Source organism: Ochotona curzoniae, unplaced genomic scaffold (assembly GCF_017591425.1).
Source record: "Ochotona curzoniae isolate NIBS_2020 unplaced genomic scaffold, NIBS_Ocur_1.0 scaffold_1852, whole genome shotgun sequence".
In the NCBI taxonomy this organism is placed as follows: domain Eukaryota; kingdom Metazoa; phylum Chordata; class Mammalia; order Lagomorpha; family Ochotonidae; genus Ochotona; species Ochotona curzoniae.
Window position 1 is genome coordinate 26,949,067 of NW_024467087.1, and position 24,584 is coordinate 26,973,650.

The following is a 24,584-nucleotide window of genomic DNA, read 5'->3' on the forward strand; positions in this document are numbered from 1 at the left end:
CTGATTCAACTCCCTGCTAATCGCCTGGGAATGCAGTGGAGGATGGCCCAGATACTTAGGCTCCTGAACCCCACATAGACAGGGAAGATACTTCTGGCTCTGGACCTGCTCAGCTCTGGCTATTGTTGCTACACAGGTCTCTTTCTGTCTCTCCTTCTTTTCTCTGTAACTCTTCAAATAATTTTTTTTTTAAAAAAAAGGAGTATTTCTAAGTTTGAATGAATGATTGCAAGTTCCTGTTAAAATTGTAACTGAGGTAAAGAGCATGGCTCTTCCCTGACTCTGGGTTGCTACAGCAAAGTACTGTGGGTTGGGTAGTTTATGAAAAAAAGAAATTTCTTTCTGCAATATGGAGACTAGGAAGTTGACAATTGTGGTACTGGCAGGTTTGGAGTTTGATTGAGAGCCCACTTTCTAGTGTATATATTGTGCCACCTTTCACTGTATACTCATGCATGAGTAGAATGTACTCTGGGGTGTCTTTCATACAGCATTTATCTCAAGCATGAGAACCTCCCCCCTTGGCCTAATCACCTCCTTACAGGGTCCACCTCCCAATACTCTCACATCGTGCGCTTAGTTTCCATTTGTGAATTTTGGAAGAATACGCACTTTCAAACAACAGCTGCGCTCACGATTGCATTTCCTTTCTTTTAGCATTTTTTTCCTGAGACTCAGTTATTGCTGTTTTTTTTTTTCACTTGTGTATTTAAAAAAAAAATCTGTGGCTAAGTTTTTCCATGGCATCTAACATGCTTCAAACTGTCTAATCACATTAAATTAGGATTCATATTTGTTTGGAGCTTTAGATATTTAAGTCTAATCGACTTGATGCTGCACTTTATGTGTAACTGCCATCTTGAGCAATGCTGTGGGCATTAGCAAGGAATCCCCTTCTCTCTCTGCTGAATACAATTTCATTAGTTTTTCTTTCATGAGTTTTATTAAAACTCAAGGATACAAGGGAGACAGAATATTTGAGGCATTTGTTGTGTGAAAACATATCCAAATAAGTAATTTGAGAGTATGTGGAATTCCAAATGGAAACTATTTGCCAAGGAATCTCAAAAATTGTCTTCTAGTTTCTGCTGATATTCAGAAATCAGAAGCAACGTTTATTCTTGAGCATCTGAGTGCAGCCAATTTGTCTTTTCCTTTGGAAATTTCCCTGTGGCCTTGGAATCCTGAATTTTATGACTGTTTTGTGTTAGTCTTCAGATACTCTTCTTGTTGTTGTACTAAACAATTAATAGACCTTTTCCAATTGAAGAATAAATAACTTCACATCCCAGGAAATACTGATAGATTATTCCTTTGATGAATTCGTAATATTTATTTTTATCTTTTCATTAGTTGAATCGGGCCATTACATTGATAAGATGTAGCACCTCATAACAAACACATTTAATATTCTTTTACAAATAATTTCTGAGAGCCTCACGCAATGCCTGGCAGCAGATTTTTGCAATAAAGACAAATGTGCTGAAGAAATGATAACTGATCATCTCATGTAAATAATGAAAACCGAATTTTTCCATATCCTTACTTTCTTTTCATAATGGTTTTCTTCCTTACCCTGGCACAGATTGTCTTAAAGGGAACGTGATGGACATATTCAGACCAAGTGATTATATCCTTCCCTCCCTGAGGCACATTCTACCTGGCAGCTGTTTACTGGAGCTTTATTCTAATATTTGAATCTTTAGGAGCTACTTTTTTCACTCCTTTGGCTTTTATGCACTATAGTATTAAATGATGATCTCTAACAGGCCATGCATTTTTGAAAGGCATCCAACTGGTACCTTTGAAAAAAGTCTCAAAGTTTTAGTTTACATAGCACTATAATTGTCTTGAAAGCAATAGCTATTTGCACAGAAGAGATGATCTGTATCTGAACAGGGCCTGAAGGTGACAGCAAATATGATTCCCAAAAGATTATCTCATACTCTAGTTTTCTTCCATTGGAAGCTTAGTACCTGGAGTGGGCATTGTATTGTGGCACAGTGGGGAAAACCACTCCTCAGAATCCTTGCATCTCTGAATATTGATTCAAGTCCTGGCTATTCTTAGTCTTCTGATTTATTTTAAAGTCAGTTACAACTGAAGGGGGGATGGAAGACAGGGAGGGAAAAGAAGAGTAAGAGAGAGGAAAGAGAGAGTGGAATCAGAGTGAGAGAATTGGCGAGAGGCATGGGGGTGTCAGGGGAGCGGTGGAGGAGAGAAAGGGAGAGAGAGAAAAAGAGAGAGACAGAGAGAGAGCCTTCAACTTCTGATTCACTCCCAGATGTCTGCAATGGCCAGGTCAGGGTCACACTAATCCCAGGAACCTTGAGCATTTTATGGATCTCTCATGTGGGAGTGGCAGTGACTCAAAAACTTGGCTCATCCATCTTGCACTGATTTTCTCTGGCAATTAGGGAGCTGGATTGGTAGTTTAACAGGTCGTAAACCAACATTCATATGTGATGCCACAGGTGGTAGTTTATCTGCCATATCACAATGCCAGTTCCCAAATACTCTTATTTCTGCTCCTGTTTCTTACCATGAAAACACTGGAGGAAGTAGTTGATGGTTCAAATGTTTGATTTCCTACCACTCATATAGGAGACCTGGATGGTCTTCCTGGCTTCTGGTTTGGAATTTCAGAATTTTTTGTTCATTGACAGAAGAAACCCAAACCAAATAATTATGGAGTGGCATAAAATTGCCTCTTGTGTCACCATGGTTTGCTATTTGACAACCTATTTTGTTTACACTTTAATAAAGACACACTTTCACACAGATACAGAAATATTCAGGTTCTCAGGTGATGCATAAGCATCCAGTAAGTAAGGAAGACCTTTTACATGGTGGTATACCATTCAGAAATGCTTTAAAAGAGAATTCCATCAACAGATGACTGAATGAAGACAAGGTTGTGTATATGCACCAAGAAATACTACTTAACCATATAGAAGAATGAAATCTTATGTTTTGCAGCAAAATGGATACAATTGGAAACCATTATATGCAATGAAATGATCCATACACAAAAAGACAGATGTTTTTCCTGATCTGTGGAAATGAATACAGAGAGCACAAAAGATATAATCTGGGCAATATTTGACTACTGCTTAAAGCCTTTGTTTATACTCATAAGCAGAAATAGGAAATTTTCTTTCTATTTGCACAGTGGTGAAAACTTTTCTTACTATAGTGTTAAATCTGTGATGATAAAATGTAATAAAAGTACGCCTTTGTAAAAATAAATGAGAGATTCGAGGAAGGAGGAGGTGAGTGGAGAATACAGTCAGGAAGACGAGTAGGGTGGGAAGTATCTGTGCTTCCGAGTCTTCAGGGTGAACTACGTAACATTTGTTCACTTTATATAAATAAAAGGTTTTTTTTAAGAGACCAATGGATAGATTCCTGAGTTCAAAGAAGCTTACATAAAGCATAAAGATATAACTAACAAAGCTCCTCTTGGAAACACATTACAGTGAAACTGCAGAACATCAAAGACAGAAATTTCTAAAAGTCAAAACTAAAGGTGCTGGCACTGTGGTACAGTGGGTTAAGCTTTCATCTCTAGTACTAGTGTCCCATGTGGGTTTCACTCTCAGCTGCTCCACTTCAGATCTAAGTCCCTGTCGCTGAATCTGGAAAAGTAGTATAAGATGGCCCAAGTGCTTGGCACCTAATACCCATATGGGAGATGCAGATGGAGGTCCTGGCTCCAGCTTGGCCCAGCCCTGGTCATTGTCACCATTTGCGGAGTGAACCAGTATATGGAAGACTGTCTCTGTGTATCTCTTTCAATCTCTGTGTGTCTCTTTTCTCTCTCTGTAGCTCTGCTTTTCAATTGAACAAATCTTTAAAAAAAATAAGAGCTACATTGAAAGTTAGAAAAGAGTAAGGGCAATAATGTTAAAGGGTTGAAGGAAAATAGTTGTCAACCTAGAAGTCCAAACATACTGAGATATGCCCATTTCCAATGAGCAGTGTGAAATGAAAGTATTTTTAGACCACACTAAAGGAAATCTACAACATGAACTTCAGGCAGGAATGCGATCCAAATGTAATAATAACCACAACAAGTGTCTTTTTTTCTTTTGAGGAAATTTTTAAAGATTTATTTATTATTTTTATTACAAAGTCAGATATACAGAGAGGAGGAGAGACAGAGAGGAAGATCTTCCGTCCGATGATTTACTCCCCAAGTGAGCACAATGGTCGGAGCTGAACCGATCAGAAGCCAGGGTCCAGGAACTTCTTCCAGGTCTCCCACGCGGGTGCAGGGTCCCAAGGCTTTGGGCCATCCTCGACTGCTTTTCCAGGCCACAGGCAGGGAGCTGCTAGGGCTGAGCCAGATTGGAGCCAGGAGCTTAACCTGTATCTCTCATGTGGTTGCTAGAAACCAAGGACTTGGGCAATCTTCTGCTGCATTCCCAGGTGTGTTCACAGGAATCTAGGTCAGTAATGGAGCAGCCTGGACACATACCAGTGCCTATATGGGAGGTCAGCATTGCAAGCAGCACCTTAACTCACTACAGTATGACGTTAGCCCCAACATTTACCTCTGAAAATGAGTTAGGCAGTGTTTTCCTCATTTCCATTTTTTCAGAAGCATTTTACAAGGATCAGTATTAACCATTTCTTCAATGTTTTGTCAAATTCACCAGTGAAACCATCTATCTGGTCCTGGGCTTCTCCAGTTTTAGACTGTTGTTGACAGTACTTCTCCCTCATCAACATTTAAGGCTATGCTAATATAGAACACGATGAAATTGGCATAATCATAGGCAATAAGAAGTATTTATTCAAGTAAGTTAATACTTTAATATTTTAAATTATTAAATTAATACCATGAAGTTTTATTGCAGTGTTTTTATTGAAGGGAAGGAGTCTTACAGATATTTTTGCACTTTTATACCACTTTTAAGCCAAAAACTCTGGGAAATAGAGCAATTATTATTTTCCCTGATTGTCAAATTCTGTGTCTTGTCTATATTCATGTAGCTGCTTAAGACCATACAAATGAAAGGATTATAAGAATTATGTAAAGATAAATAAGGTTTGTGGACCGATGTACTGCTTGATACTTCCAATTAAATTATAGTATTTTGCTTGTTATTTTTCTTTCCATGAAATAAATCTGCGTCCAAAATGTTTTCCTATGTGTTAATTCATGATATTGTATAGGAAGAGGTTATTTAGGCTTTATATCCAATTGTTTTCTTCAGAGCTCTGATGAGTGTGATAGTGGTAGAGCATGGGACAAGAGTGAAGAATGCAAAAGGAACCACTGGACGCAATTCAGGCTTTTATAATCCACCTTCCCATGAGAAATAACTTCCAAGGGCATGCCCTCAGTTATCTAAGGACCTTCCCTTTAAACCTACCTTCTAAACATAATTAAGTTTCCTTCTCTCATAGAAGCATTATCTTAAGACTTTGGGATTTAAAATCCTGCAAGAATTTAGGAACCAAATCATGTTAAGATAATGGAAAATAACATATATTTTGCCATTCTTTTTTAAAGATAAATTTATTTTTACTGGAAAGGCAGACTTACAGAAACAGAAAAATCTGACCCCTGTTGACCTACTCCCCAAATGGCTGCAGTCACCAGAGCTGAGCTGGCCCTCAGCCTCCTGGAGCCAGGAGACTCTGCCATGTCTCCCAGGTTGGTGCATGACCCCAAGGCTTTGGGCCATCCTCTGCTGCTTTCCCAGGCCACAAGCAGGGAATTAGATGGGAAGTAGAGCAGCTGGGACATGAAATGCCACCCACATGGAATACCGGTTGCAACTTGAGGATTTAACCAATTGAGCCATGGCACCACCACCCATCATTATTTTCTAAACAGTACAGTTTAATAACTATTTACATAATCTTTCCATTTTACCAGATATCACGTATGTGGGTCAAATGTACTAACAGGTCATTTTACAAAAGAAATGAGCAATGTTAGATTTAGGTATTCTCAGGCTGTCCTGGAATTGATTCCCCATGGATAGTGAGGGATCATTGGTTTCCTCTTCTTTGCTACTTATAAAGTTGGACTAGGGTCTTCAAGTAACTCTATCTAGTTTTATGAATTTTTTAGTTGTCTGATCACCACATGGTTATAGCCAATGTATTCGAATAAAAAAATGTACTCACAAAGCTTAAGTATATAATCAATTCTTTCTGGAACCATAGCAAACACTGCATATATTTTGCCATATTAGTCCTGACTGCTAAAAGTACAGTACTTGATATGTGCCAGGTTCTATCACAAGCAGTTTAAAGGTATTACCCAATTTCATCTCCAAATAAAACCTTACAAAATAGTTGTTTTATTATGTCTGTTTTACAGAGGGGATAGCGGTAGTACATCAAGATTAAGTACTTGATCAAGGTCACAATTATAAGAGAGGTAGTCTAAATGCAGATGCCATGTGCTATGCCACTAATTCTTTATTGCCGGATTTCAACTGATAAAAAAAAAAAAGTGCACATGAGTAATCCCAGATGGCTGTAATCCTTAGTCTTAGAGATTCCACATTTCTCTCACTGCTACAGATAATGATAAAATAATTAATCCTATAACCACACCCAGATTTAATTTTCACCAATTTGCTTGTTTGGAACTGTAGTGTAAAAGATTAATCACAAAGTTTCACAAAAACGAATTTCAATGATGCTGTGCAAACTTGATTCTTTAAGCCTGGAATATCAAATGAGAAAATTTGGTCCTGCTTTGCTGGCTTCCTGATGTGATGGCTATCCTGAGTGATTATTAGAAGTCAGGGCTATAGATCGCATTAGAGTGTTTGCAGCTGTTTTGGACACAAACAGTAACAGCAGAGGCGCACATGGGACAAAAGAGCCTTCAGGAAAATTCCACTGACACAGAATTACTTTGTTAGAATCAGTGACTTTGGAAAGTAGAGAGCTTAGTTGCTCTCAGGACAAGTAAGTTTGGGTGTCTGAGGCCTTAGAGAGGGAAGGAGAAAAAGAAGAGCCAAAAATCAAACCAGGACGCATGTCTGGGAGATGTTAGAATGCTTAAAGAATCTGAAGAGACCAGAGCAGTCTTTACAGTAGTGTTAAGAGAACACTGTGTAACCAGAAGGCATAATATGTCAAAGGCACAAACAGTCAAGCAGGCCAAGTGTGGAAACACCAGACTAAGAAAGTAGTTGAGAACTTGATATCACTCCTGACTCATTTGGAAGCGTCTTTACTTTGCATACTTTACCATAATATATTTTGGCTTTAGAGTGATTATTAAATGACAAGTGCTAGATTAAATAATTTTTAAAGACTTTTCTAGCTACTGTTCTATGAATCTGTGATTTGTAGTTTCATTAAAAACTTAAAATTCTCATTTTCTTTGTACTTTGCAATAGAGTCACTGTAAGGTTTTTGGCATACTGCTCAGTTAAGGGAATTGAATTATTACCAGACAGACCACATCACCTGGAAATGCTAGCATCCTACCACAGGAACTCAATTAATCTTAAAAGTCTTACCTTTGACTTTTCCCAAGTGACTTTGAAATTTGTGATCCTGTCAGCCAGTATTTACTTACTTTCCACAATGTGTGTGGACACTGGGTAAGGCATTTGGGATAGAAAAGATGAATAAAACCACCACAGCTTTAAAGGCAATCACAGTGTAGTGGTACAGATATAAATGGACATAAAGATATAAATGGACACACGGAAAATACCATGATAAAAATATGCATAGGATATTAGGAACACAGAGAGGAAGAAGTGTATAAACATACTTTGCAGTGATCTTTTTCCAAGAAGAGACTCCGCTTTATACAGTTCTTCAAGCTGAGGTGTGTGTACTTGTGGGAGAGTGCTGGGCAGAAAGAATATGCCAAAGACAATAGTGTGAACAGAGAAGCAGATGTATTTTTGTCTGATCCATTCTTTTTTTTTCCCATTTCTTATTTTATCCATGTGTTTTTCCTTCATTCCAACTATGTGGTGGAACTTTTAAACAATATTACATTGCCCTTTGGCCATAGGGTTAGACATATGACAGAGACAAAACCCATCATGATATTGCATCCCTCTGGTCATAGCAGTTCAAGTTAAGGGATGGTATAAGACTCAATCCAAATCAATCATATTTCCCCCCGAGGCTTTTATAATCCAAAATAGCAAGTGAACAACTGGGTCACAAAGTCTAGGAGTCTGGAGTGAGACTATGTCAAAAAATATGCTCTATCATTTATTAAGTATGTTAACTCAGATCAGTTACTAAATTCTTTTGTAGGTTAATTTTCTCATTTGTAAAATGAATATCATAATAATACTTATAATGCAGTATTGCTGTGAAGACTAATATATTAATGCCTATGAAGCATTTGAGATACTTAGGGGACATAGTAAGTGGCTATTAAATGTTTTGGTATTTTTTAATTGCCCATGCTCCTATATTTGCTACATGCTACTGACTACTCCTTAGTAGATATTTACATTGGGATACTGTAAGCTTTGAGTCACTGCTAGAGTAAGTTTTCTCAGTATTGGCACTCTTAAAATTTTGGATAAGATCATTCTTTTTGGTTGGTGGTTTGTCCTGTGCAAGTTAGTCATGTTTCTGGCCTCTACTTATTAGATGCCAGTTTCATCACTCCAGTTCAACAACCAGAAATAGCTTGAGAAATTCTCAGATGTTTCCTTAAGGTCCACAGTGCCTCTCATAGAAAACCACTATAATCACTTTACCTTCCAGTTGGAGAGCACCATCTTCCATTGGAAAGAATTAAGTCAGATTGTAATGAACAAGATATGGGGACGTTTAGGAGACTTTCTCTGGGCAACCACTCCTTTAGTTGGAACTAGATCCCCTAAATCCTTCTGCTCCATGTAGGTCATCTTCTGATTCTCATTATTTTTCCATTAAAAATCATTTGTTTTTTTGAATTAGCTTACCTATGGTTCTACCTATTGTTTGCAACTGGAACAAATCTAAATAATGATGCATTGGGTTATCATTATCGTGTGTGCATGTGTGTTTATTTCCTGTATCCCACATGAAATATCTGCCATGCTCACTATTGTATTTCCAGAATCAAAAATGGTGATTGGAACATAAGAGACATTAAATAAACAGAGATTGGTCAGTTAAGAAATTGTAAATATTTGTATATCACTAGAGTTGATTATGTTCGAAAATGTAACAGCATACATTATAGAAGCAATTGAATATTATTGGAAGTGATCGAGTAACAATAATCATTCCAGGAGCAGTCAAACAACAATAATCAGAAACTCTCACCTTAGGCTTTAATTAAATAGATCATCTTTAACAAGATCTATATGACAATGTAGGTCACTTATCATCAAGCATATAAGAGATAAATTTTATTTATTTTTTATCCTTTTTGTCTTTTATTTGTGATTTTATAGGTCAGCATTTAAGTGATATTTCAAATGAAAACATCACAATCATAAAACATTGGATAATTTGGCTCTCTGGGAAACTTTATCATTACTTTTTTTAATTGCATTTCATTTTATGACATTGTTTCATAGGCTCTGAGGTTTTCCCCACTCCTCCCCGTATCCTCCCCCCATGGTGGATTACTCCACCTTGTTGCAGTATTACAGTTCAAATCCAGTCATGCTTCTTTCTTTGCAAGCATGTACCATGCATAGAGTCCAGCATCTTATCATCCAGATGAATTCAACGGCTTCTATCCTCCTTAAAATGGCTATAGAATACTATTCAGCTGTCTCGTGTCTATTTTCATTTTTGTATTTAACAGTTTATTGTATTGAAGCATTATTTTTACTGAACTTGGCAGATTTTAGGATAGTCCAAATTGGCTTATAACTTTAACAAGGCATATGTCAACAGTTGAGGCACAGAACAGTTTTAGGAGGGGTGTGCAGGAAATCTTCAATACCCCAGTGAGGAATAACTTATTTTCGTGTCCTACCTAGTAAGGTATATGTGAGTCCCCGCTGACCGTTTCCTGTCTGGTTCTAAGCTTTCCTTGTTGTTCTCTGTCTATCCATTCGAATTTTGTTTTTTTTTTTTTATTTTTTGGGGGGTGGGCTCCAGGGTGACCCTGATGGTCTTTGAACAGAGGGATTCAAAGTTGGAGCTAAGTAAGGACCAGAGAAAGCTCCTCTCCCTAGTCCTCAAGGGAGTTTACTGTTCTTCTGTTTCTGCAGACCGCTAAGGGCTCCTTGCTGTAGTTCTGATGACATTTGACCCTGTGAGGAAGGATGTGTGCATATTCCAACCCATGTAGAAGATTCAAATGGGAGTAGATGGCCTTAAGAGATAAATTTTAGTTGATAAAATTCACGGTGTTGCGGCCCGGTGCGGTGGCGCTGTGGTTAAGGTCCTCGCCTTTCGTGCCCCGGGATCCCATATGGGCGTCAGTTCTAATCCCAGCAGCCCCGCTTCCCTTCCAGCTTCCTGCTTGTGGCCCGGGAAGGCAGTCGAGGACGGCCCAAAGCCTTGGGACCCTGCACCCACGTGGGAGACCTGGAAGAGGCTCCTGGCTTCAGATTGGCTCAGCTCCAGCCGTTGCAGTCACTTGGGGAGTGAATCATCGGACGGAGGATCTTCCTCTCTGTCTCTCCTCTCTGTATATCTGCCTTTCCAATAAAAATAAAATAAATCTTTAAAAAAAAATCACGGTGTTATAAGGAGGGAACTGTTAGAAGTAACATACAAGATCCATTTGCTGCTACAGCAAGCGATTCTATAGTACAACAAAGAAGTAGAGGCCTCAAGACCATTTAATCTTATATAATCTGACAACAACCTCTGCCGTCCTACCTTATTGCATCCTCTGTAAATGATTTTTACATGCAAGCTTCTAATATGTACATCTGCCAGAAATGTAGAATGCATATATGTATGCTTTTTAAAATTTTTTGCCTCCTTCCTTTTGCAAAGTTTTTTTTTAAAGATTTATTTTATTTCTATGCTGATCCGAAGCCAGGAGCCTCTTCCGGGTCTCCCACGTGGGTGCAGGGTCCCAAAGCTTTGGGCCGTCTTTGACTGCTGTCCCGGGCCACAGGCAGGGAGCTGGATGGGAAGCGGGGCTGCCGGGATTAGAACTGACGCCCATATGGGATCCCGGGCGTGCAAGATGAGGACCTTAACCACTGCGCCATCGCGCCGGGCCCATCCTTTTGCAAAGTTTTAACCCAGGTGACATAAAGGCAGTAATTGAAGGAGAGAATAAGAGAATAGGAGGAAGAGACAGACTATAAAAATATACACAGTATTTAAAATAGATAAGTGGTTGATTAGGATTCTGGAGGCAAAGAAGAAACAATCATAGCTGATTCCTAGTATTCTGGTTGTGTAATGGGGAAGAACAGTGACAGCAAATGCAAGAGAGAATACAGAAAAAGATGCAGGAGCTTGTATTATCTTGCTTTTTAATTAATTGATTGATTTGAAAGAGAGACATGATTCCCATATATGAGCTCACTCCTGAAAAGTCTGCAATACCTGGGGTTGAATCAGGCTGAAGTCAAGAGCCAGCAATTCCATGTGAATTAGCATGAGTGACAAAGACACATGTACTTGGACCATCATTGCTACTTTCAAGGCTGTGCATTAGCAGGGGTCTGGGTAGGGAGCAGAGCAGTACTCAAACCCAGGAATTCTGATATGAGGTGTAGGTAACCCAGGTGACTTTTTTTTTTTAAGATTTATTTATTTTTATTGGAAAGGCAGATATACAGAGAGGAGGAGAGACAGAGAGGAAGATCTTCCGTCTGATGGGTCACTTCCCAAGCAGCTGCAACGATCAGAGCTGAGCCAATCCGAAGTCAGAAGCCAGGAGCTTCCTCCGGGTCTCCCACGTGGTTGCAGGGTCCCAAGACTTTGGGCCGTCCTTGGCTGCATTCCCAGGCCACAGGAAAGGAGCTGGATGGGAAGCTGAGCCACCAGGATTAGAACTGGTGCCCATTTGGGATCCTGGTGCATTTAACCACTATGCTATTGTGCCAGACCCAGCCCAGGAAACATTTTAACCACTACAATAATTGCCAATGTCATGGATTTATTTCTTGATTTTTTTGTTTTATTTTTATTTTCTTTTCCTTGGTTTCCTTATTTGCCCTGTTTCCTTTGCTTGCCAACTTCCAGTTTAACAATCTGACCTTCTGGCTGACTTCTCTGGTGCTATGGTAAACAGTTACTTTTCTGTTCACTTCATACTATGTCTACCCATAAATCATTTTGACAATAAGGAAAATTAGACAATACTTCAGCTAAATCAAAACTGGCTATGGAAATTGACATAAAATAATATTAAATTGCAATTACTTGTTGGTGATTTATTAAACTTATCAACATCACAATAAAAAGTAAACTTGATTGCCAATTCACATAAACACTGTTCTGGACCCCATGGAAACAAGAACCCAGAGAAAGGAACCCAAGAAAGGGTGCTGATTTTAGAGTTTGAATGCTACTATCTATTCCCCTTCTGCTCCTATTAGATGTGTGACTTTGAGCTAGAGGTAAGAACCCTGGGACGTCTTTCAATTCCATCCATAAAGTGGGAACATTAGCCTAATACAGACATTGTTCAACTATCATTTTAAGTAGCATAGAAAATCTGAGTAGAGTAGCTGATATATAGCAACCACTGAATAGATGTTGGTTGCAATGGAAATACAATTGCAGTTGTGTTGTCTCAAGAAGTTTGTTGTCCATTTTATATGTATTTTATATCCATTTGAGCCTCTCACATCTTTTTTTGATTATCAGTTCTGAGAGCATGGAGAGCATAAAGATTGCAAATGTTTGTGTCTCATAGTCTTAGAACAGCATTCCTGAAAAATTAGAAGTGTAAGTAAGGATAACATTTAAAGCTTTTTTTTTTTTACTTACTTAAGTAATCTGATAAATAAGATTAAAAAAAAGAAGCAGACTCATTCTGAATGGCAACGTTAAAAATGATGTATCATAAATAAGCAGATAAATTATGTTAACTAGCTAAAGTACAGAACCAAGGATGTAAATTGATTTGGATGATTGGGTAAAAGCTTTAAAAACCAAATTCACATGTTATACAAGCATATTGTTAGGAGAATTTCCTATAGATTTGATTATAATGAACTCCCTGTGTTTTAATAAAGCTTGACCTTTATTAATATGACCTTTATGATTTCAAAATTGCTCCAGATGTTATGAAAAAGAAATATAGCTACATTATTTTTCCCATCATATAATTTTCTTAAAATGTGTATAAGTGCTTCTTCATCTGATTTTTAAATATTTATTTACTTTTTTCATTATAAAGGCAGATTTACAGAGAGAAGGGAGTACAGAAATAAAGATCTTCCATTTGCTGGTTCACTCTCTAAGTGGCTGCAACAGCTAGAGATGAGCTGATCTGAAGCCAGGAACCAGGAGCTTCTTCTGGGTCGCCTATGCAGGTGCAACTCCCAACACTTTCATCCACCCTCTGCTACTTTCCCAGGCTACAAGCAGGGAGCTGGGAGGGAAGTGGGACAGCTGGGACACGAATTGGTGCCCTTATAAGATCCCAGTGTATGCAAGGTAAGGATTTAGCACTGGGCCCTCAATTATTTTTGTTATATTAAATCAGAAACTGTTAAAAATGAAACTATGTATCATAAATAGTCTTTGCTGTCAGGAAATCAGGGAGACTAAATTTTTGATGGAGCATGTTTTATAAAGAGTCTAACTTAAGGAAAAATTATATATTTTTTCTAACTTTTTAGAACCCAAATAGATGGGATTTTGTAAAGTGCAAATGTATCTATTGCATAAAAACCTGGGTAAACTCTGCAGAATAAAAAATGCCAATAAAACAGATGGTAATGATGCCTGTGTGGGCTTGTCCAAGTAATGCTTTTCAACATTCAGCAATAAATTCTCTGACCATACACATGGAAGGCCTGTGCTTGGCAGTGCTAACCAGTTGGCAAATTCTTTGTTGTCTACTCTCTCTGCTTTTGTACTCTTTCCCAGATTTCCAGCTGCTACTCTATCTATTGACAGCAGTAATGGTTATGCTACTCTCCCCAGATTTTCTTAGTTGAGATTACATCATAGAAGAGTAATATGTCATTTTCCCAAGGTTATTTTAATTCCTTAAGTTTGTGGATCAGGATCTGCTACCCTCCCCTCACAAATGCGCACCCTTAATTTGCATCACAGAGAATTTTAATAGAACATTGCACATCCATAGAACTACTAATCATATAATTAATCTTCAGTAGGCAGTTAAAAGTGAGAGCTGTGGGCAGAACTAACGACATTCCTCTTGACCTGTCTTCATTACCATCCAAGTCATGATCTCAGTCACTTCTCTTTCCCAGTCAGGAATATGGTCTGTAAAGGCCTTTATATCAGGAGCTCCCTACTTGGGATGGAAATTAAATCAATGGAGAAAGGTGGTATCAGCATAGACAGTTCTGTTAGCTGTACAATCATATCTAATTTATAAGCCAAGAAAACAAAACTATTAATATTAGTGACAACAAGAGGTAGAGTTAGCAAATTTGAAACAGTGTGTTATGTAAGGAAGATCTATACAGGTCAGGAAGAATACAGAAAACAATTTAGGAGAAGAGAAACAGGAGAATTAGTAGTCATATATATATATATATTTTTGGTTTAAAGGTACTGGAGGAAGAAATTTAGGGGAATAAAGAGGAAAAGAGGCTTCTATTGCACTTCTTACTTGGAATTATGAGAAGGAACAGATTTATTATTTGAATTTGGCACATGAGTAATTATATATACTTTGAGAATCAGAAACAGTTCCTGATCACCTAAGCATACACAATTTCTCTTTCCCTTGGTAAAGACGCCTAAGGCTTAAGAACTGAGACTTCAATAGGAGGTGATCTAAGTGGGGCAAGGAACAAAACTATAGTAATAAATACAGTGTGGCACTGGCATGAAGACAAACATAAATCAATGGAATTAAATAAAAAGCTCAAAATTAAATGTCATGTGTATGAGTTAAAGAATTTTTGACAAGGTTGTAAAGATCACTGAATGGAGAAAAGATAGTCCCTTCAAAAATGTCTGGAAAAAGAATGATACTCACATTCCAAAAAAATGACATTGGGCTCTTTTCTTATGCCATCTACAAAAATTAAGTCAAGATAAATCAAAATCCTAAATGTAGTGGCTAAAATTACAAAGCTGTTAAAGTAAACATAGGGGAAAATGAGATCAAGGAAAAAAAAAACTAGGTATTTTTAAATTCAAAACTTCCATGCATCAATAGAATTAAATGGAAAGCTATGGAATGAGAGAAAATATTTGGAAATTATATATGTAATAAGGGATTGATATCCATGATATAAAAAGAGCTCATACAACCTAATAAAAATAATAACAAAAAAATCCATAATTCAATACTGAATAAAGGTCTTGAACAGACAGCTCTCTAAAAAAGACATACAAATGGTCAGTAAGCATATTAAAATATTTTTAGTTTTTATTTTATTTTTAAGATCTATTTATTTTTATTTGAATGGCAGATTCATAGAAAGAGCAAGAGAGTAAGAGATCTTCTCTCTGTTGTTTCACTCTCCAAATGGCTGCAGTAACTGGAGCTGGGCTGATCTGAAGCCAGCAGCTTCCTCTATGTTGTCCACATGAGTACAAGGGCCGAGGACTTGGGCCATCCTCTGCTGCCTTCTCAGCCATTAATGGGGAGCTGGATCAGAAGTGGAGACTTGAATCAGCACCCATATTTAATGTTGGTGCCACAGGTGGAGGCTTGGCTTGCTATGACATGGCGCCAGTCTAAATTATTTTTAACATCAGTAATAATTAGTGTAAATAAAAAGCCGTGATAGATATCACTTCACATACACTAGGCTGATTATCATCAAACTAAATAAAACAAAATCAAGAACCATGTGTTAACAATATTAGCAATGATGGGGGAAATAGAAATTAGAGAAATTGGAAGGCTCGTATATGGGTGGTAAGAGCATAAAAGGGTATAGTAAAGCAAAAAACAGTGTTGTGAGAGTTGAAAAATTTTTTTTAAAAATACCAGATATTTATAGGATTTATGCTCCAAATTAAAAGCAAAGATCCAGATATTTATGTATCCATAATTATTCGTAGCAGTCAAAAGGTAGAAAGTCAAAATGTTCATTGAAAGATGAATGGATAGGGCCCGGCGCGGTGGCGCAGTGGTTAAGGTCCTCGCCTTGCACTCCCGGGATCCCATATGGGCGCCGGTTCTAATCCCAGCAGCCCCGCTTCCCATCCAGCTCCCTGCTTGTGACCTGGGAAAGCAGTCGAGGACGGCCCAAAGCCTTGGGACCCTGCACCCATGTGGGAGACCCAGAAGAGCTCCTGGCTACTGGCTTCTGATTGGCTTAGCTCCAGCCTTTGCAGCCGCTTGGGAAGTGACCCATCAGACGGAAGATCTTCCTCTCTGTCTCTCCTTCCTCCTCTCTGTATATCTGCCTTTCCAATAAAAATAAATAAATCTTAAAAAAAAAACCAAGATCTACTCTCCTTTGAGGTTTTCCTAAGGTTAACTCCCACCAACAGTGTCTCCTCACATCTTCTCCATGCCTAAATGTGTATCAATGCTTATGCACCTATGATGTGGAGCAGAAACTATTTCCTTGCTTTTGACAAAACTGTGTTCCCTTTTGTAGTACAACAATGACAGAAAAGATAAAAAGGAACCATTGAGAGCAGCCTTAGCTTCCTGCCTGTGTATTTGGAAGCAGCAGTAGGGGAGTCTCTGTGCTGCTACAACTCACTGGCATAGGAGATCTGGGTGGAGTTCCAGGCTGCTGACTTTGTTGCTGCTATTTGCGGAACAAACCAGCAGACTGAAAATCTGTTTTCCTCCTTCCCTCTCACTAGCTTATGCCTTTCAAGCAAATAAATCTTTACAAGGGAAGAGGGTATGGTCTACTTCTACCAGCCACAATTAAACATGGAGATTTTTTAAAGGGGAGTGACAGGGAGCGTGTAGTTAGATGCAGCCCTATCGCAGGTTCTTTGAGGTAGATTCCAAGAGCTAGGAAAGAGATTGGGAGAGATTCTGTTACAGTTTTAGTTTGGGATTCTGAAAGGAAAAGGCATTGAAGGATACTCTCTTACCAGAGTCTTGTTGGACTTTCCTGTTGTGAAAGATATTCAGAAGCAAGTGTTTCCTGTGAAGAGAGGTAGGGGTGAAGCTAAGGGTTCTAAATTGGGAGTTTTAGCAATGAGGACTGTGAAGAACAAAATAACATTGAATGCCATGGTCACATATGATATGCTTGAGTCCTTGTTGTCTCTGGCATTGTCCAAAGCACTTACACATTTGTATATCATAAACACCTCTGAGTTACATAACTAAGCCCCAAATCTTACACAATTCAATCTCAAATATCATCTCATACAATAGACTGAAAATATCTTTCCCAGGAAAATGGCAGTGATACTACATACTATTCTGTTTCAGAAAGTATATTGTTGGCACGTTATAGAGGTTAGGAATATAAGGTCTTATTACATTCATCTTCTGCTCTGGGTCAGTAAGGCAGTTCATTATGTTTGGTTTAACTTCCCACTTCTCTGGATAATTGCAACAACTTTGGTTCTTATATACCACTTTCCAGTTGTTATCCTGTCTTTCAAGTAGGCTTAAAGCTTTCAGTTGACTGTCAGTCATTAACTTGTTTCAGACTAATTTCCCACTGAAAGAATGTCTTTTCTCCTTGCAGATTCATCCGTTTGTTGCCAGGTGACCCTGCATTCAATCGTTTGTAATGTGACAGTTGTATCTGTTCTTTCTTTGCAGGAAGTGCACTTGCTTGGTGGTCTTACTGCTTAACCTAAATAAAAGAGTTTCAATAGCTGATTCTTTTCTTCAATTGTTATAGGAACTATGGCCATTTCCTAAATACCACTTGCCCACAAAGATTTAGCTTTAATATCGATTGCCTGAATGTTAGTTGGAGACCAATCAAAATTGTTTCTCATTCCCATATTGCCATAAAGTGTATAATTTCTCCCTATATCAAAAGACTGCTTCCGCTTTCCAAAGTGGATCTAAATAATCACTCTTTGATATGCACTAGGACTCTTTCTCTGATTGATAGCTTATTATGCAGAAGCTACTCTGGTTCTCCAATTTCAGTGCTGCAGCTGAGTTTACTACGTTCCCTACTCTGGTTTTCAAAAAAAAAAAAAAAACCCACAATACGGTTTATTCAATTGGACATCCCCTCTAACTTGGATCCAAAAACACTCCAGTAACCATGTGTGTCTTATTTGCTAAATCATGTCCCTCTTCAAATCTGACCTGTATGCATATATTTTCATATATTTTCTTGCTCTTTATTATATATACTGCAGATTAAGTTGAATGAAGCATGATGATGTCTTTATATTTTTATTTGACATTTGTTCTGACAGAGCTTGGATGAAGGCATCCCTTAAGTTATTACTTGTTAATTGAGCCCAATTGCTTAGAGCTATGTTTGTATTTTTCTACAAGAGCATGGCAACAACAACAAAAAATATTCTTATTCTATTGTTTCATGTTCCAGAAAACTTTACCTGTATTTGGTTTTAGCAGTAACCATGGTTTGTCTTGTATCATATTTCTGTACTGAAATTATCTAGCTAAATGACTGTCACACTTTGTTTTAATTTTCTAGAGAGTAGAAACCACATTTTAATCATCCCCCAGAATCTAACACAGTTCTATGACGTTAAAAAAAGTTTTTAATAAAGAAGTAGTGGTTTACATCTGGTGATTCAGTTTTCCTCACATGCTATATGATCACATAGCAGTGTTTCTTTCTTTTTTTTTTTTAAAGATTTATTTTTATTATTTTTTTATTGGAAAGGCGGATATACAGAGAGGAGAGACAGAGAGGAAGATCTTCCGTCCGATGATTCACTCCCCAAGTGAGCGCAACGGGCCGATACTATGCCAATCCGAAGCCAGGAGCCTCTTCCAGGTCTCCCACATGGGTGCAGGGTCCCAAAGCTTTGGGCCGTCCTCGACTGCTTTCCCAGGCCACAGGCAGGGAGCTGGAAGGGAAGCGGGGCTGCTGGGATTAGAACCGGCGCCCATATGGGATCCCGGGCGTGCAAGGCAAGGACCTTTAACCACTTGCGCCACTGCGCCGGGCCCAAGTGTTTCTTTCTTGAAATGTCCATTATTTCCCTTTTTATCTCCTTTGCTTTCTGTTAACTTGATGTGATCAGATGTCAGTACTTGCTCTAGTACATGTTTGCCTTAGGGTCATGGCTTATAACAAGAGGCTATTGGTAAGAATTAAGGGTGTTTGTGGTTCACCCTGAGGTTATCCTGTGTCTTATTCTGATTACATTTAATAAAAAAAATTGTGGTAATTGTTCTGTTCACAGCCTATATGGTGACTAGAGAGTGGTTTAGATAGAAGTAATTGAGGTCTAAGATTTTCCCAGTTTCTGTTTTACAGTTCTGCACTATTAACTTCATGTCATGTAAGTTCAGTATGCCCACTTTCCCATGATGCACCTACATCTCACTCGGGACTGGAAACACCATAATTCACAGGTCAAGTCTAAACTCTGGAGACACCATGAAGCTCCTAAGAGACCTGAATTGCACTAAACCCCACCAAAGCTCCACCCTGCATGTATATTCAATTGGAAGACCATTTTGTACCCCACAAATGGTACTGCTGGATGCTACAGCTGTCCTTTTGATTTCTCCTTGTAGCATATCTCTTGCTTTTGCCAATCCATCTCTGATCTTCCTAAGAGCCTGAAACTATGCTGTATATTTCTAGGTGTTAAAACCCTGACAGTTGTGTCTGCACAGAAAAGGATGTGGTTTGGGGAGTAGAAACAGGGTTGCACTGCATTTGTTGGTATTTCTCAGTTCCCTTTTGCTCACTGTCTCCCTGCTTACATCACAGTGATTCTTCCAATTCAAATATGCCAAATAGAAATTCTACAGTGTTGTGTATATAGATAGATCCAGTACTACCTGTAGGTTCGAGCATCCACTGGGAGTCTTGGAAGCTATCCCCCCATGGATGGGGTGGGGATCATCATACATTAAAGGAATAAAAATCAATCTGGTCTTAGAGCTAAGCTCTGTACCCTCATCTGCCAGAATATAATGCAACACTTAACATTTTTAGTAGTTACTGTATCCTAGACACTATGACACATAACTGATATTGCCTGTCTCATTTAGGCTTTAAAACAATTTTTTGAAGTTGGTATTATTTTTATCTCCATTTAATGTTGAAGAAAAAAGGTATACTATTAATTTCTCAAGTTTACACAGGCATTTAAGTTGCAGAATCAAAACTTGTGTCTACTTGCTTGAATGTAACACCTTCCCACTACTTTTGTGATCTACCTAATGTGTTCTTCTTTTTCAGCGGCTGAAAATTGTGTCTATTTGAAAAGAAAATATTTGAAATGTAGAGAGTAAATGAGTCTTGCTTGGTCCACAGTGGCCAAAGCTAGGCCAGGCTGAAGCTGTGAGCCAAGAACTCAGCCTTGGTCTTTCACATATGTGGTACAGTCTCAAGTCGTTGAGCCATCACCTTCTACCTCCAAGGATGTGCTTTAGTGGGAAGGTGGAATCTGGAACTGAGCCAGGGCTTACACCAGGCACTGTGATGTGAGAGGGTGAATCTTGGGTGCCATCTCAACCACCAAGCCTAACACTCAGACATAAAGTTAAGTCTTATGCTACACCTGGCTTACTTTAATCTAATATATGGGTTATGTCCTGATATTAAGATATTTATGTTTGTTTCAGTACTCTTTCTTCTATTATATGCCACACCCTGTATCCAAAATGAACATAGATTTACTCTTTAAGTCGATTCATAGTGTTTTCTATTTCATATGTGTAGTCCTGAGACCTGATTCTGACAGTGATTTGAAAACAGCCATTGCATTTGTACACATTTATATCTTCTTTTTTTTCACATGTGTGTCTTCACTCCTTTACCCTCTGCCTCCACATAAGGTTTTTATATCCTCTGTAACATGTTCTTCATGGACAGGTAGGTTTGGTCACCAGAGAGAGACTGAATCCTCAATTTGGCTAAACATTGCTCTGTGCATTGCTTAATTGGATGGCTTTTTCTTCCAAGTGTTTAAGTCATACCTAGATTGTCTCTTTTTAACAGAAAAACATTATCAATGAACCAGTGCTTTAAATGAGTGGGACTGTTGGAACTGTGTTTAAACACACTGTTCCTTAGGCTTCTTGGAAACAGCTTATGAACAAAACAGCTATAAATAGAAATGGTTTGTGTCAATAAAAGCTTACCTGTATTTTTATGCATGCCAATTTGCAAAACAAATACTTCAAATTCATTTCTACAAAATTTAATAACTACCTATTCTAGGCAAAATTATATGCTCTTGAAATGAGCCAGCAAATTGCTCTGTAAAGAGTTTGTACCTATTCCTTCACATAGCAGTATGGTTCTAGAAGAAAATAAAAGAGATTCTGAAAAAAGACAGACTAGTTCAAAACTTGACTTTTACTTCCAACACTAATGCGTAGGAATTTCAGTTCCCTGATGAAAAGAGACTTGTAGATTTTACCACTTAACTTACAGTGTGACTGTAATGATTAAATGAGACAACCAATTGCACACTAAAATACCCAGGAATGTTGCTGATGTATTCTAAGCAATTGGGCAATGTGACTGCCTTCTCACTTGAACTTAACATGCAAAAATGATAACATATTTGGTTTATGAAATAAAGTAATGATTCCAGAAAATGGTCAATTCAGTACCTAAAGCAATATAATTTCTAAATAACAAGGGGGCATGCCATATCAAGGGTCCTTCAGAATGCTTGCTTTCCCCTCATCAGCCTTGTGGTCCTGCAGGTTAAGAGACCGCTTGGAAAGCAGTACACAATAAGAATACCAGTTTTTGATCCAGGGACACAGATGGAATTCCAGTCTCCTGGTCTTAGCGTTGCCCAGCCTTGATTTTTACAGCCATTTGGGGAGTTCAACAGCAGATATCTCTCTCTCCCTCTGTAAGTCTTCTCACAGAAACTATATCTCATGGATTTTGATCTTTTTTTTTGTTAGTTTCATCTCTTCAAAACACTTTCTTCTGATTAAATTCTTCAATGTCTCATAGATCATACAGTATCCACATTTTCTTCAAGAATGTCCTTGATTTTATTTTTCATTTCTTCAGAGACACATTAGTCATTCAGTAGCATGCTATTTAACTTCATGGTGCTGTTAATTTCTTTTTTTTTTTTTCTTTCTGATGTTGATTTTGTTTTGTGGCTTTTCATTTAAGGGGATGTATAGCAACTGTATAATGGAAACTATCATATCCAGATGTGAGGATGCAATGCAGTATGCATCTCTACTTTCAGACAAATATGGACTCCCACTGAAACTGTTTACTGTATCTTGACAATAGGATGCTAGACTCTCTGCCATTGTCCATTGTCCATGTCTGTAATGATGGACATATGACGGTGTATTAAGAACTATACCATAGTATTGATATAGGGGAACTCCATGAGGGGGGAGGGAATTGGGGAGGGCACAAGGGAAATACCAGGAGCCTATGGAATGGTATCATATAATGATAATAATAAAAAGAAGTAAAATAAAAAATAAAGTAAATAAACATTAAAGAACAGAATATTTGTTGTAAAGTGGAATTAAATACAAGTTTAGGTGTATTTAAGAAGTTTGATGAAGCAAGTTAAGACATGCTTTGGGATATTTATGTCTCAAAGCAGCACCAGTTCAAACCATGGATACTGTACTTCCAATCTTGTTTTCTGCTAATGTGCACCACAGGAGGCAGCAGGTGTTGGCTCACGTTCCTGAAACTCTGCCGCCTCTGTAGGAGACCTAGATTGAGTTAGTGGCTCTTGGATTCAACTTGGCATGGACCCAGCTCTTTTGCGCTTTGAGGGAGTAAATTAGTAGATGGAAGCTCCCACTCTCTCTCTTTTTCTCTCACTTGCTGTGTCATTCTACCGTTCAAGTAAATAAGTAAATATGTAAAAAATATGTTTATTTTGGTACAAAAATTTTAAAATATATGCATAATTTTTTACAATATGCATTCTCTGAATTTTTGAAGACTTTTCATAAGCATAATGCTGTTATAAATTTCAGAGTACCTTTTCTTAGATTGCCTAATCTATATTTTTAAAAAAGTTTCTGAAGCAAATGGATAAAACTAAGGTAAATAAAATTAACTGAAACTAGCTAGCTAAAACTGGGCTGGTACAAACTGCAGTGAGACCTCTTAATGTTCCAAAACTGACTTATGCTTTGAACTTGGGAGATTTGATATATCCTACTGTCAGATGCAGATCAATCATGCATTGCCTAACACTGAAGTCAGATAGGCCCTGCTAAAATGTCATCCAAAGTTTGAAATAAACAGATTAAGATGAAATCTTATATTAACATTTATAGGTATAAATGAGATTCTAATATTAAAGATATAGTGTATATTAGTTTCATGTGCTAAAACATCAAGGTTGGGCAGACAAAATCATCTTAGAACAGCATTATACATTTTTCTGATTTGGGATTGTATCTCACAAACTGTTAAAATTTAGGAAAAATAGGCAAATGGCACATGGAAATTCACCCTATATTCTTTTTTTAAAAATTCCTATAAATACTAGATTTTCCAAAAAGTCTAAAACATAACATCACAGCACAATTTTGTGTGATTTGATCAGGAATTCATTTCTCTCTCATTTTTATTTTTTAGCAGTTATTATTATTTTTTTGAAAGGCAGATTTACAAAGATGAGGAGAGACAAAGAGAGATCTTCCATCCACAGATTCACTCCCCATATAGCCTCAATGGCTGGAACTAAGTTCATCTAAGGCCAGGAGCCTACTTCAAGTCTCCCACGTGCATGTAGGGTCCCAAGAGTTTGGGCCATCTTCTGCTGCTTTCCCAGGTCATAAACAGGGAGCTGGGTGGGGAATGGAGCAGCCAGGACACAAATAAGTGTGCAAAAGGATGTCCCATATACCATAGCTGGAAGATTGATGTGCTAAGCACTGCACCAGCCCTTCATTTTTCCTTTATGAAGTAATTTGTATATTTTTTATATATGTGATATGATAATTTAAAAATATTTTTGATTTTTTATTTTATTTGTGAAACAGAGACGAAAGAGTAAGAGTAGCTACCATTCACCAGTTTGCTTCCAGTATGCCCACATTGGTTGAGGTACTAAAGCTGGGAAATTAATCCAGTTCTGTTATGTGAGTGTCAGGGACCCAACCACTTAAACCATCACCTGCTGCCTCCCAGAGTATCCATTTGCAGGGATTTGAAATCTAGAGCAGGAGCAGGATATGAACTCAGAGTAGGACATTCCAAAGTAGAACCTTAACCACCAAGCCAAAAAAAAGCCCATTTAAAAAAAAATACTCATTCATTTTCATTGGAAACTCAGATTAACAGAGAGAAGGAGAGACAGAGACTAAGATCTCCCGCCCACTGATTTTTCCCCAAGTGGCTGCAATGGCCGAAGCTGTACTGATCTGAAGTCAGGAGACAGGAGCTTCTTCCAGGTCTCCCACCTGGGTAAAGGGTCCCAAGACTTTGGGCCGTCCC